At 40.1% G+C, this 12,269-nt stretch overlaps 1 protein-coding gene across 1 annotated transcript in view; it reads left to right on the top strand.

Annotated features, from left to right (window-relative positions):
- The first annotated feature begins 322 nt into the window (after positions 1-322).
- Positions 323-12,269, top strand: part of SLX4IP (SLX4 interacting protein) — a 186,191-nt gene continuing 174,244 nt past the window's right edge. The window contains exon 1 of the mRNA XM_012657196.1: positions 323-468. The gene's annotated coding sequence lies outside the window, so the exon portion shown is untranslated. The remainder of the gene's footprint in view (positions 469-12,269) is intronic.

Below are 12,269 nucleotides of genomic sequence, written 5' to 3'. Positions count from 1 at the left end.
TGTCGCTTCAGCTATCTCGCACAGTGGGGAACCATGATTCGTTACCTGCCAATCACATTCTTTGCTTTTAAATAACCTGCCTCTGTCGCCATTTTTGTTTTGGGCCCTTCTTGAAAGCCGTAACATTAGGAACGGAGGCCATTTTTCTTTTGGGTAGATTACTTGCGCTACGGCTGGCCCTTACTTAGTATATTACCGCCATCTTAAATCCTGGCTCTGGCTTCAAGCCCACAGCGAAGCCGCCCAGATCATCTTGTGTTTGGGCGGTAGCTGTGTTTTCAAACGCGCGGGAGACGCTGGGAAGGGGGAAATGAACATGAAATGTGACTCCCCAAAGCTACTGAAGGTTGGTGGAAGAACCTGCTGCGTCTTTAGTTGAGTTTCCACAGCTAGGTGCTTCTCCACAAGTGACCCTGGACAGTAACAAAACATATAAAAGCACGAACCCAAACCCCGCCACCATCATAGGTAAGAATGTGGACCTTGTAGCAGCCTAAGATGTTCCTTCACTTGAACTGAACTGTTCGCCCATCTCTTCCCTCCCTTTTTTTTTTTGCTTTGATTTTTGAGAATTTTCCGAATTCTTCTTCCTGTACTTCTATCTCTCTTCATTGTTTTTGAAAAGCTAAAAAGTTGTTAAACATCAGGGTGTGGAAACCTGGGTTTTAAAGTGGAAATATTTTTCAGGAGAATTCTTTTTTAGGACAAAATGGAGTTCAATGAATGGGCCAAGTATTTCTATTAAATTATGGCTGCTTGCATCCATATGTGTAAATACAGTCCCGCTTCCAGACATTTTTGGGATGTCACAAAGATACAGATTTTGTTTGTATAAACTTCCCATTCATTCATATATTCAAGTGCATTTATTGAGTACCTAACTTGTGCTAGGTCATAAAGATTCAGCAGTTAACTAAAGTCTCATGGACCTTATTCGCCGTGACATCTACTAGGTTGGGACAAGTAACACAGTAGTCTGTGGTTCTTAGCACTGCTAGATTGTCCAAACAAATATATGCTTTTTTCCTTTCCTTAACCCCTTTTTGCCTGAACTAGGTATGAAGTATATTGACACTTCTTGAATCTTAGACATGATGATATTTGTAAGCCAATTGGCTAATGTTACAACCAGTATTCCAATGACTTAGGGCCAAGCTGCTCAGAGTATGGTCCACTGGGAGCTTGTTAGAAATGCAATCTCAGGCCTCATCCCAGAGGTACTGAATCAGACTCTTCCTCAAGAAGTGCACCTTAAAGTTCAAGGAACACTGATTCAGGGCATGGGCTAAAGATACAGCTTACCTTTTTTCAACCTGTGCTTCTTAACCAGTTTCACAATGTATTATGAGTTTATTACGTTTTAAATGCAGTATTTGGCATGTGTTTCTGTGCTTTCAGTCCACTGACTTGACGTCATTGTGCCAATTTAGTATTCCAAAAAGTTGAAAGATTTTTTTCATTTCAGTATGCTTGTATGTAACTTCTGTTATAACAATATCCAAAATACAGAGTTTTTTTAAGTTCTGACATCTGATTTACCACCAGTTTGCATTTTCAAAAAAGTTACTATTCTTTTTCATACCCTGTATGCATTTTTTTTTTTTTTTTGAGACAAGGTCTTGCTCTGTTGCCCAGGCTAGCATGCAGTGGGGTCATCATAGCTCACTGCAACCTTTCTATTTTTTGTTGAGATGGGGTCTTGCTTTTGCTCTGGTTGGTCTCAAACTCCTGGCCTCCAGTGATCCTCCTGCCTCGGCCTCCCAAAGTGCTAGGATTACAGCCGTGAACCACCGCACCCGGCCTACTTTTATTAAAAGTTAAACTCAAAAGTTTACATATGAGCTGGGCACAGTGGCTCATTCCTGTAATCCCAGTTACTCCAAAAGCTAAGATGGGAGGATTGCTTGAGACCAGGAGTTCAAGACCAACTTGGGCAACATAGTGAGACTCCATCTCAAAAAACGAAAAAATTAGGCGGGTGTGGTAGTGCATGCCTGTAGTCCCAGCTACTTTGGAGATTGAGGCAGGATGATCACTTGAACTCAGGAGTTTCGGGCTGCAGTGAGCTATGATTGTGCCACTGTCCCTGCAACCTGGGCAACACAGTGAGACTGTCTCTTGGGAAAAACAATAGTTTATATCTGGACAGAAGTTCAATATTGACTTGGAAAACCTTGGGCCATGGTTTACCAAAGCTTTTTATGGCATCATCTGTGTCTTCCTTTAATGAGAAAACTAAATCAGGGTTCTCAGCCTTGGCTCACATGATAATCACCTGGGGAGGTTTTAAAACAGACTCCAGACCTGTATCTGCAGAGATTGAGACCTTCTGGATGGAATTAAAGAACCTGTAAGGAATATGAGAGAACAGAAATGACTTTACATTTTTCATGTTGCTTTATGTTAGATTTTCTCTCCCTTGTGGTATTACTTAAGATAATTAGGATTTTGAGGTAATGAAGAGAATTGGATTGGGAATATAGTGAACCAGCTTCTTAGTAACTGATTAACTTGTGATTTATTTTTTATGTGTCCTTAGCAAGTTGTCCAGCCTTTCCGCCTCTCTTTCCTCCATCTATTAAGTGGGAAAAGCAGAATGAAGGTCATTTGTTTTTTATTTAGTCTCATGTAAATGTTGTGAATTGTAGTGAATACTTATATTCTGTGAGTGTGAGAAAGAATATTAATATTTTACAAGTGCAGTAGTCATTGCTTCTGGTTTTCATATACTGTGTCTTGTATTGTGTGTGGCAGTAGAGCATGATGGGTAAGGAAATTAAGTCTAGAGCTAGGCTCCCTGGGTTCAAATCCTATCTCTACTTACAAGCTGTGTGACCTTGAACAGATTACTTAACCCTTTTGTGCCTCAGTTTTCTCATCTGTAAAACGGTTGATGTGAGAATTAGACAAATTAATACAAGAAAAGTGCTTACAATAGTGCCTGGCACATAGTCACAGCTATCTAAATATTAACTATTGTTATTTCTTTTTTTTTTTTTTACAATTAACTCAAAATAAGAAGTTTAATTTTTAAAAAATCATATAATATGGAAAGTCCATTCATTTGGAAACAACGACCTTTTCCCTTCTCACATTAAAAAAAGTTTTAACTCTCCACGAGTATCTTCCACGTAAGCGTCTAAGCTGCTTGAGTTTTGAATCCAAGTATGTACTGTCCACAGGAGAGCCATCCTGAGCCCAGAATCCATCTGCCCACCTTTGAGACAGTCACCTCTTGAAGATGTCCTTTGGTGATCTCCACATAAAGGCACCTAGCATCTTGCTTTTGAAAATGATCTTCAAAGACGTGTAAAATAACATTCAACACACACCGTTATGGCTAAATCTATGTTTCAGTGTCTTTATCTCTCTTTTTTTAATCAAATGTAGGCTTCTATCAGCACCCCAAACTAACATTAACTGAAGCATTTTCAGCTAATGTGTCTTCCCTAAACAGTATCTTGTTCAAATCAAGCCACTGAGAGAAGTCGCTTTGCCAAGACCAGAGCATGAGGCCAGGGCACTTTTTCTGAGGATACCGGGGAGGAAATCTCACCTTCTACAATGAGAGGTCAGGGCCCATCCTGTTTTTTCATTTACTTGGTTTTATCTGCTCCTCCCGGAGAGCATCAGTGGTGTGAGGGCAGGAGCCTGTCTGCCCATACCGCCTCCCCAGGTTAGGGCTGGCCAGCACAAGGTCTGGGTGAAAATAGAAACCTCATGGGGCACGTGGCCTTTCTGTCATGGGCCCTTCCCCGCCATCTGGGCCTGCCAGACGGGTTCCTCCACAAGGTGGCCCACATCTCATGTGCATCCTATGTCACTTGCATCCTGTGCAGAGGCTGCTGGTCCTGGTCCCAGAAGCACACCTCTTCTCCCACACGATGACTCACACCTGTCCCTTGCACTTCCCTTGAGGTCCCAGCTGCTGAAAGCCCACGCACGGGATACCACAGCAGGGACCAGGATCCGGACTCCCAGGCTGCTTCAGAAATGACGGTGTGACTTCATCCTCATGGAGGGGGAAGGTCCACCAGTTTACAGATCCGCCCTGGAATGTGAGCCTGTGTGTTTACCCCCACCGCCTTCAGCACAGCCCCGTTCTGTTGCTTCCCTGGGCAGCAAAACGCCTTGAAATGTCGTCTGTGGTCACATCTCCACGTTCTGCCCTCCTCCGGTGAATCCCCAACAACTCATCCACGTGGTTGTTATTTCTATTATAACTAAATCTTTGGGTTTTAAGGTTTTGTTCATGTATGCACATCACCAAGGAAAGGTGTTTCAGTTCTATGACTTTTCAGGATGTGCACCTGTTTGGAAAAGAAGGTAGTCTAAACACAATATACCAGGCCATGAAGATGCTTTTTTTTTTTTTTTAAGTCTTTTTATTTTTGAACAGCTTTATGGAGGTATAATTGTCATACAGTAAACGACACATATTTAACGTGTACAACTTGTTATGTTTTACATGTATACACCAGTGAAACCATCACCACAGTCAAGATAAGGAATATATCCATGACCCCCAAAAGTTTCCTCCTGCTTCTTTGTAATCCCTCCAGCTGTTCTCTTCCAGACAACCACTGATATATCGCTGTAGATAAGTTTGCATTTCCTATGTTTTTATCTAACTGGAATCTTGTACTGCAAGGTTTTTTGGGGGGATCTGGCTTCTTTCACTCATTATAATTATTTTAAGAGTTTTCATCTTTATTTTTGAGAGTATCAATAGTTCATTCCTTTTTAAGTGCTGAGTTAGTATCCCTTGTGTGGCTATGCTGTAATTTATGTACACATTCACCAACTGATGGACATTTGGGTTGTTTTTATTTTCACAGTGCTTATTTTCACATTACTGTGTTCTTTCTCAGCTTATTTGAATCAGGAAAAAAAATCTAATTATGTGGTGGCCAAGCCTTCTACACATACAGTGAAACCAAGAGGTGACAGTCATAAAACATGTTTGTTTTGAAACTTCACTTTTGCTGTTGTGTAGTTTATGAATTGTTTTATGAATAAAACATATTGTGACTTTTAAAAAATGTAAAATGTATGCATTGCCTTTTAAGTGGATTATTATTTCTTGATGTGTACGTGTCTAATCATTTTAAGCTGTATTAAATCTTGAAAGTCTATATATACTGCTTTTTAGAGATTGAGAACTGTAATTCATGCATATTCAGAAACCTACTCATTAGGTAGCAAAGCAGGGATTTATATAGCCAAGCCTAAGATGTTGTCGAACTCCCTATTGTAAGTAGATGGGAGGGTACTACTTATATTTTGAGTTGATACAAGTATATTTCTGGCCGGGGGCAGTGGCTCAATCCTGTAATTCTAGCACTCTGGGTGGCCCAGGCTGGAGGATTGAGCCCAGGAGTTTGACACCAGCCTGAGCAAGAGTGAGACTCCATCTCTACTAAAAATAGAAAAATTAGTTGGGTGTCGTGTGTGTACCTGTAGTCCCAGCTACACAGGAGGCTGAGGCAGGGGGATTGCTTGAACCCAGGAGTTGGAGGTTGCAGTGAAGTATGATGACACTACTGTGCTCTAGTCCGGGTGACAAAGCAAGACTCTGTCTCAAAAAAAAAGGAAATTGAACCCTCCTCCTCACACCCCCCCTTCATAGAAAAAATAAAGTATATTTCTAAAATCTTTTTTGCTTCTACTATGAAAAAGCGGTTATTCATGTTTATTATTATTACTGACATTTTATGCTTTAATAAACTAGAGCTGGTTTAAATTAGATTTAAATTATGTTAATTACAGGATAATATATAAAATATGGCTGTTACAATACTTTGGACAGAGTTCATTTGTGTCATTGTTTTGATTTATTCTTTAGAAAAGATTGGATTTTTTCACATTTAAAAAATATTTTTAATTTCCATACGGTAACACGATTCACTCTTTGGGTGTGTAGTTTCATGAGTTTTGATCAGTGCGTTGAGTTGTATATCCATTGAAATCAGGATATAGAACAGTCCCATTACCCACCACCTTCTGGTGCCCCTTGTAGTACCCCTCACCCCTCCACCCTTAGCAACCAATGATCCATTTTTCATCGTTACAGTTTTTGCATAGAAAAGATTAGATTTTAAGACAATAGCATTAATGATTATCAGTAATTTTTTTCTATGGTAAAGGTGACTAGAAAACAGTAGTTACGCAAGGGAGTCTTGGGTTATAAAGTGGATTGATTATGTGCTGTCTGCTTGTGCCCTGTGTGTTTATATGATTCTGTTTAGCAGACTGAGCACCCACTGTGCATGAGGCACTGGGCCCAGTAATTACATATCTGATCTCGTGTAATCCTCATTGGACCTGAGAGATAGAAACTGTTGTTATTATTCTGTTTCATAGATAAAACCAGAGACCAGGCAAGGTGGCTCACACCTGTGATCCCAGCACTTTGGGAGGCTCAGGTGGGAAGATCACTGGAGCCCAGGAGTTCAAGATCAGCCTGGGCAATGTGGCAAGACCCTGTCTCTACAAAAAATTTTTTTAAAAAATTAGCCAGGCTCGGTGGCACTTGCCGGTAGTCCTAGTGATTTGGGAGGCTGAGGCAGGAGGATGGGGCACTGCACTCCAGCCTGGGTGGCAGAGCAAGACCCTGTCTCAAAAAGAAAAAAAAAAAGAAAACCAGAGACCTAAAGGAGTTGAATAGCCTATCACGTGAAGAGGCAGAATCTGAAGGGGTGTATATTACTAGAACCTGAGGCCGTGACTGCACCAGGTGTGGGTGCCTAGGTCTGCTTCTGACTAGGTATCAGATAAAAATTAGATGCTGCCAACTAGTGAAGCATCCCATGCGGGCACTGGTGGGGATTTTCTGTGGGCACAGCAGGAGGAGGAGTCTCAGAGCTTGGGTCAGCTGACTGGGTTGAGGGTATAGAGTGACTTGGAAGGTAGGACATTTCCATGGAATTAATCTTGGTGGAGGATTTCAATGTTTGACTTACATTTAATGACAAAGGAAAGATGAGAAAAAAAAGTCTTGATTTTTTTTTTTTTTTTTGGTCACTTGCATTATCCTCTTTCCATTGTTGAAGCTTACGTTTTTTTGCGTTTGTTTTGTTTGTTACAAGCTGATTTTGGCATTCAAAATTACCATATGAATAGTAGCAAAAGGTGATTCCTTTTTATACTAAAGTTGCCTTTTGAAACTTTATCTAAGTTGTCAACAGTAAGACCTTTGCTCATTCCTCATTTTTCCTTGGTCGTTTGTTAAAGTTTGTGATTCCTTGCATGATATTGGTGGTTTTGGTCATACATGTAATGTGTGTCTTGGGGGGTGTGGGTGGCGCAGCAGTGAAATTATTTCTCATTCTTAAATTATAGTTGTAACTTCAGAAATTCTAGGGGCCCTTGTTTTCTGTTTCTGCTCCCATAGCTAATCAAAGTTTTAAAAGATGATAAAAAGAAACAATAATTTTCTAGATAAAATTTGAAATCTGGAGATTAGAAGCCAAAAGTTGATTTCTGGTGTTTTTAATTGAAGTAGTTGCTTTCACTTGTGACATAGGCCAGCAGCACTAAAAAGAAGACAAATGTGAATTTCAGAGTGCCTTAGATTTTCCCACAGAACAATCTAGAAGGTCACTGACTTTCTTTATTAGAGTTTATCTCTGCTTTGTATTTAAATGATAGGACAACCATGTGACATTTTTAAATCTACTTCCATTCCTTCCCAAAATTAATTTTTTAAGGATCTTAGGATCTTTCCTTCCCCACTAACAACACACATGCACACATATTTTTGGTGGGGTCATACCCTATCAGCGTCTCTTCTTTGTGAAAGAATGCCTTTTTGCAGGCCAGAGAAAGTGGGCTCAAGAATGCAGAATAGGATGAGACATTAGTTGTAAGATTTATAATATACTTTAACTTCTCAGCATGCTTATATAAATTGTATGCTTTCAGATATTTGGAAAATTAATCTTTTTGGATTGCCCTGAACTTCTTAAAAACAGGCAACAATTTTTATAATGACACCAAATTTAGACTTGAACTGAAAGCTCTGGTAGCAAAGGCTTTTTAACATTTATGTTTTAAACTTTAGGCACTGAGCTTGCTATTCCCTCTTGACAACAACCTTGCGGGCCTAAGAAAGTAATTTTTAAAGGTGTATACTTGCTGTGTGTGTGTGTGTGTGTGTGTGTGTGTGTGTGTGCGCGCGCGCACCCATTTGCTTTTTTTTTTGTTTGCTAGAGACACAATCTTGCTATGTTGCCCAGGCTGGCCTTGAACTCCCAGCCTCAAGTGATCCTCCCACGTTGGCCTCCCAAAATGCTGGGATTACAGGAGTGAGCTACCATGCCTGGCTGACATTTGCTTTTTAATGATCACTAAAACAGGTATAGAAAAGCCTCGGGTTGTTCCCAGACTTAAAACTTAATGCAGAGGCTAATAATACTTTTTCCATTCAAATGAATATCAGAATGTCAGTATTTTAAAGACAGTAAAAATTTATGGTGTGAACGTCAGCTATACCTCTAATCTGTTGCTCCTTATTTTCAATACTATAAATGCTAGGATCTTCTGAGTATGTATTTATATAAATTACAACTCTCAACTTTGGCTGTATGATACATATAACTTAAATGTTATTTATTTATTGAAATAGGCCCACAGTACTTTTGCTTCCTTTTAGCAAGTCTTAATGTGAAATTTGGAATTTGGGGATAGTAAAAATGCATTAGATAAATGGGTGCAAATCTAAAAAAATAATAAATTAACACAGTCTGATTTACTAACGTCAGTGGAGCCAAGTCAGCAAACTTTTGATGAATTCCTGCACCATGTGCCAGGTATTAAAGAGGATAGGCACGGACCCAATGCCCAGGAAGCTTATAGTCAGGCTGAGGACCGGAGTTAGATAATTCAGTGAGCTAAGTGTGAGAGTGGAAATGGTGCAGACATGGCCCAGAGAGGAAGCAGTTCACCGTAGAGGTTCATAGAGGGCTCCCGGGAATAGGTGGCATGTGACTTGGGTCTCACAGGATAACTCACCTTGGGGGAGAGAGGACATTCCACATCAGAGCGCGCGTGGGTAAAGGCAGGGAGAGCTGGAGCTGCATGTTCAGGAACACGTGCCAGGAGTTGGTTCCGTGGAGGCGTTACAGACGTGAAGTTACCCGCACCGTGAGATGGAGGTGTGGGCAGGGGCACTGAGGAAAGGCCTGTGCTGTGGGAAATCCCAGGGAAGAGTCTGGAGTAGGGGACTCCTGCTCAGATACCTCTAGTGATGGTTTTGGGTATGGAGAAGTACAAGGATGGAGACAGGCGGTACTTTTAAGAGGCTCTGGTTGTGGGAACCCCTCAGGATAATCCCCTTTGGGGTCTGGACCTCCTGGTGTCACCATGTGTCTTAGTCTGCTTGTGCTGCTATAACAAAATACTTTAGACTGGGTGATTTATAAGCAATAGGAACTAACTGCTCACAGTGATGGAGAATACGAAATCCAAGATCAAGGCCCCAGAGGATTCAGCATCTGGTGAGGCCTTGCTCTCTGCTTCTAAGATGGTGCCTTCTTCCTGCATCCTCACATAGGGGAAGGGGGCTCGGGAGCTCACTTGAGCCTCTTTTTAAGGACGCTGACCCCATTCATGAGGGTGGAGCCCTCATTATTTATCACTTCCCAAAGGCCCTACCTCTTAATACTATTGCATTGGGTATTAAGTTCCAACACATAAATTTGGGGGAGTTACCAACATTCAGACCATAGCACCATGCAGTGATTTTTCCTTCTTGCGGAAAGATGGAAACCATCCATGGTGGCAGATGGGACCATCCATGACTGTCATCTGTTCTGTCCTGGATGATAGGCTATGTGCCTGCAGTAAGCGAAGCGAGCATGTGCTCGCCACAGATTCTCTGGTAAATGGTTCTTCTGTCTGTAGACATCACACGCCTCAGGTTTTATAAAACAATAGTGAGGGACATGCCCCTCAGCTCTCCAGAGGAGGGCAGAGATTCCTGATTGGATGTTGCACAGTGGTTGTCAAGGCGTAAGTAACAGAAGGGATCAGGAGATTCTCCCTCCACCAGTACCTCCCCCCTCCCCCAGCCTTCCTAGAGACTTGGCTGTGTGACAGAGGCACCTTACTCTGGGCACCACCTTTGCCCATTTTTCTATTGGATTGTTTTATTTTGGGTACACATCATTTCCTTTGTTAGTTACATGTCTTGCAAATATCTTCTTCCAGTTTATGACGCTACTCCCCCCATTTCTTTATGGTGTATTTTTATGAACATAAGTTTTAATTTCTCTTAACCTTCTATTTTGAAATAATTATAGATTCACAGGAAGTTGTAAAAAAAATGTACAGGGAGGTACCCTGCACTCAGTTTCTCCCAATGGTAACATCTTGTAGAACTATAGTACAAATATGAAACCCAGAAAATTGACATTGACTTAATCCAGAGTTTATTAGCTTTAACCCTAAAGTTTTACAGGCATTTATTTAGTTTTCTAAAATTTTATCATATGTGAATATTCATGTAACCCACTCCACAATCAAGCTATAAAACTGTCCCATCACTGCAGTCTCCCTCCTGCCACCTCTTTATAGCCACATGCCCTCCCCTATCCATAACGCCCCAGCAACCTCTAATCAGTTCTTCACATCTATAATTTTATTTCAAGAATGTTAGATAAATGGAATCATACAATTTGTAACTTTTCGAGATTGCCTTTTTTTTTCCCACTAAACCTAAGTCCCTTCAGATCTGTCCAAATTATTGCATGTATCGGTAGTTTATTCTTTCATATTACTGAATAATATCCCATGGTATAAATGTACCACAGTTTTTAATGATTCACTCATTGAAGGATATCTGGGTTGTTTCTAGTTTTGGGCTATTAAGAATAAAGTTGCTATGAACATTTGTGTACAGGTTTTTATGTGAGCCTAAGTTTTCATTTCCCTGGATAAATTCTCAGGAGTGCAGTTTTTGGTTTGTATGGTAAGTGCATGTTTAGATTTTTATAAGAAACTACCAATCTCTTTTCCAAAGTGGCTGTGCCAGTTTTACTGTCCCACCAGCAATATGTGAAGGATGTATTTTGTCTGCATCCTCACCAGCATTTGGTGTTATCACTATTTGCCAGAGTAGTAATATTGCATTGTGATTTTATTTTGCTTTTCCCTGATGACTAATGATGTTCAGTATCTTTTCATATGCTCATTAGCCATCTGTATATTTTCTCTGATGAAATATCTATTTATGTCTTACTGTTTTAAAATTTAAAAATTTTTAAATATTATGGATACATAATTGTTGTATATCTTTATAGGGTACATGTGATGTTTTGATACAGGCGTACAGTGTGACTTAGTCAAACCAGGGTGATTGGGGTATCCATCACCTCTGGCATTTATCATTTCTTTGTGTTAGGAACATTCCATTTCTACTCTTTTAGTTATTTTAAAGTATACCCTAACTTATTGTTGATTATAGTCACTTTGTTATGCTATCAACTATTGATCATTCTATCTAACTATCTAACTGTATTTTTGTATCCATTAACCATCGCAACTTCATCCCCCTCTCCCCCCTACCCTTCCTAGCCTCTGGTAACCATCATTCTACTTTCTGTCTCCATGATATCAATTGTTTTAATATTTAGTTCCCCCACATAAGTGAGAACATGTGAGATCTGTCTTTTTGTGCTTATTTCACTTAACATAATGTTCTCCAGTTCCATCCATGTTGTTGCAAATGGCAGGATTTAATCCTTTTTTGTGCTATAGAATATTCCATTTTGTATATCTACCACAATTTCTTTATCCATTCACCCATTGATGGATACTTAGGTTGAGTCCAAATCTTGGCTTTTGTGAATAGTACTGCAGTAAACATGGGAGTGCAGGTATCTTTTCAATATACTGAATTCCCTTCCTTTGGGTATATAACTAGCAGTGGGATTGCTGGGTCATATGGTAGTTCTGTTTTTAGTTTTTTGAGGAACTTCTTTCTGTACCATTCTTCACAGTGGTTGCACTAATTTACATTCCCACCAACAGTATACGAGTGTTCCCCTTTCTCCACATCCTCGCGAGCATTCGTTATTGCCTGTCTTGTTGATAAAAGCTGTTTTAACTGGGGTGAGATGATATCTCATTATGGTTTTGATTTGCATTTCTCTGATGACAAATGATGTTGAGCATTTTTTCATATACCTGTTAGCCATTTTTATGTCTTATTTTGAGAAATGTCTATCAGAACCTTTGCCCATTTTTTAAATCGGACTATTTGATTTTTT

Source organism: Propithecus coquereli, unplaced genomic scaffold (genome assembly GCF_000956105.1).
Source record: "Propithecus coquereli isolate 6110/MARCELLA unplaced genomic scaffold, Pcoq_1.0 Scaffold532, whole genome shotgun sequence".
In the NCBI taxonomy this organism is placed as follows: domain Eukaryota; kingdom Metazoa; phylum Chordata; class Mammalia; order Primates; family Indriidae; genus Propithecus; species Propithecus coquereli.
Note: the sequence above shows the minus strand (reverse complement) of the source record. Positions and strands in the feature narration are given on the sequence as shown.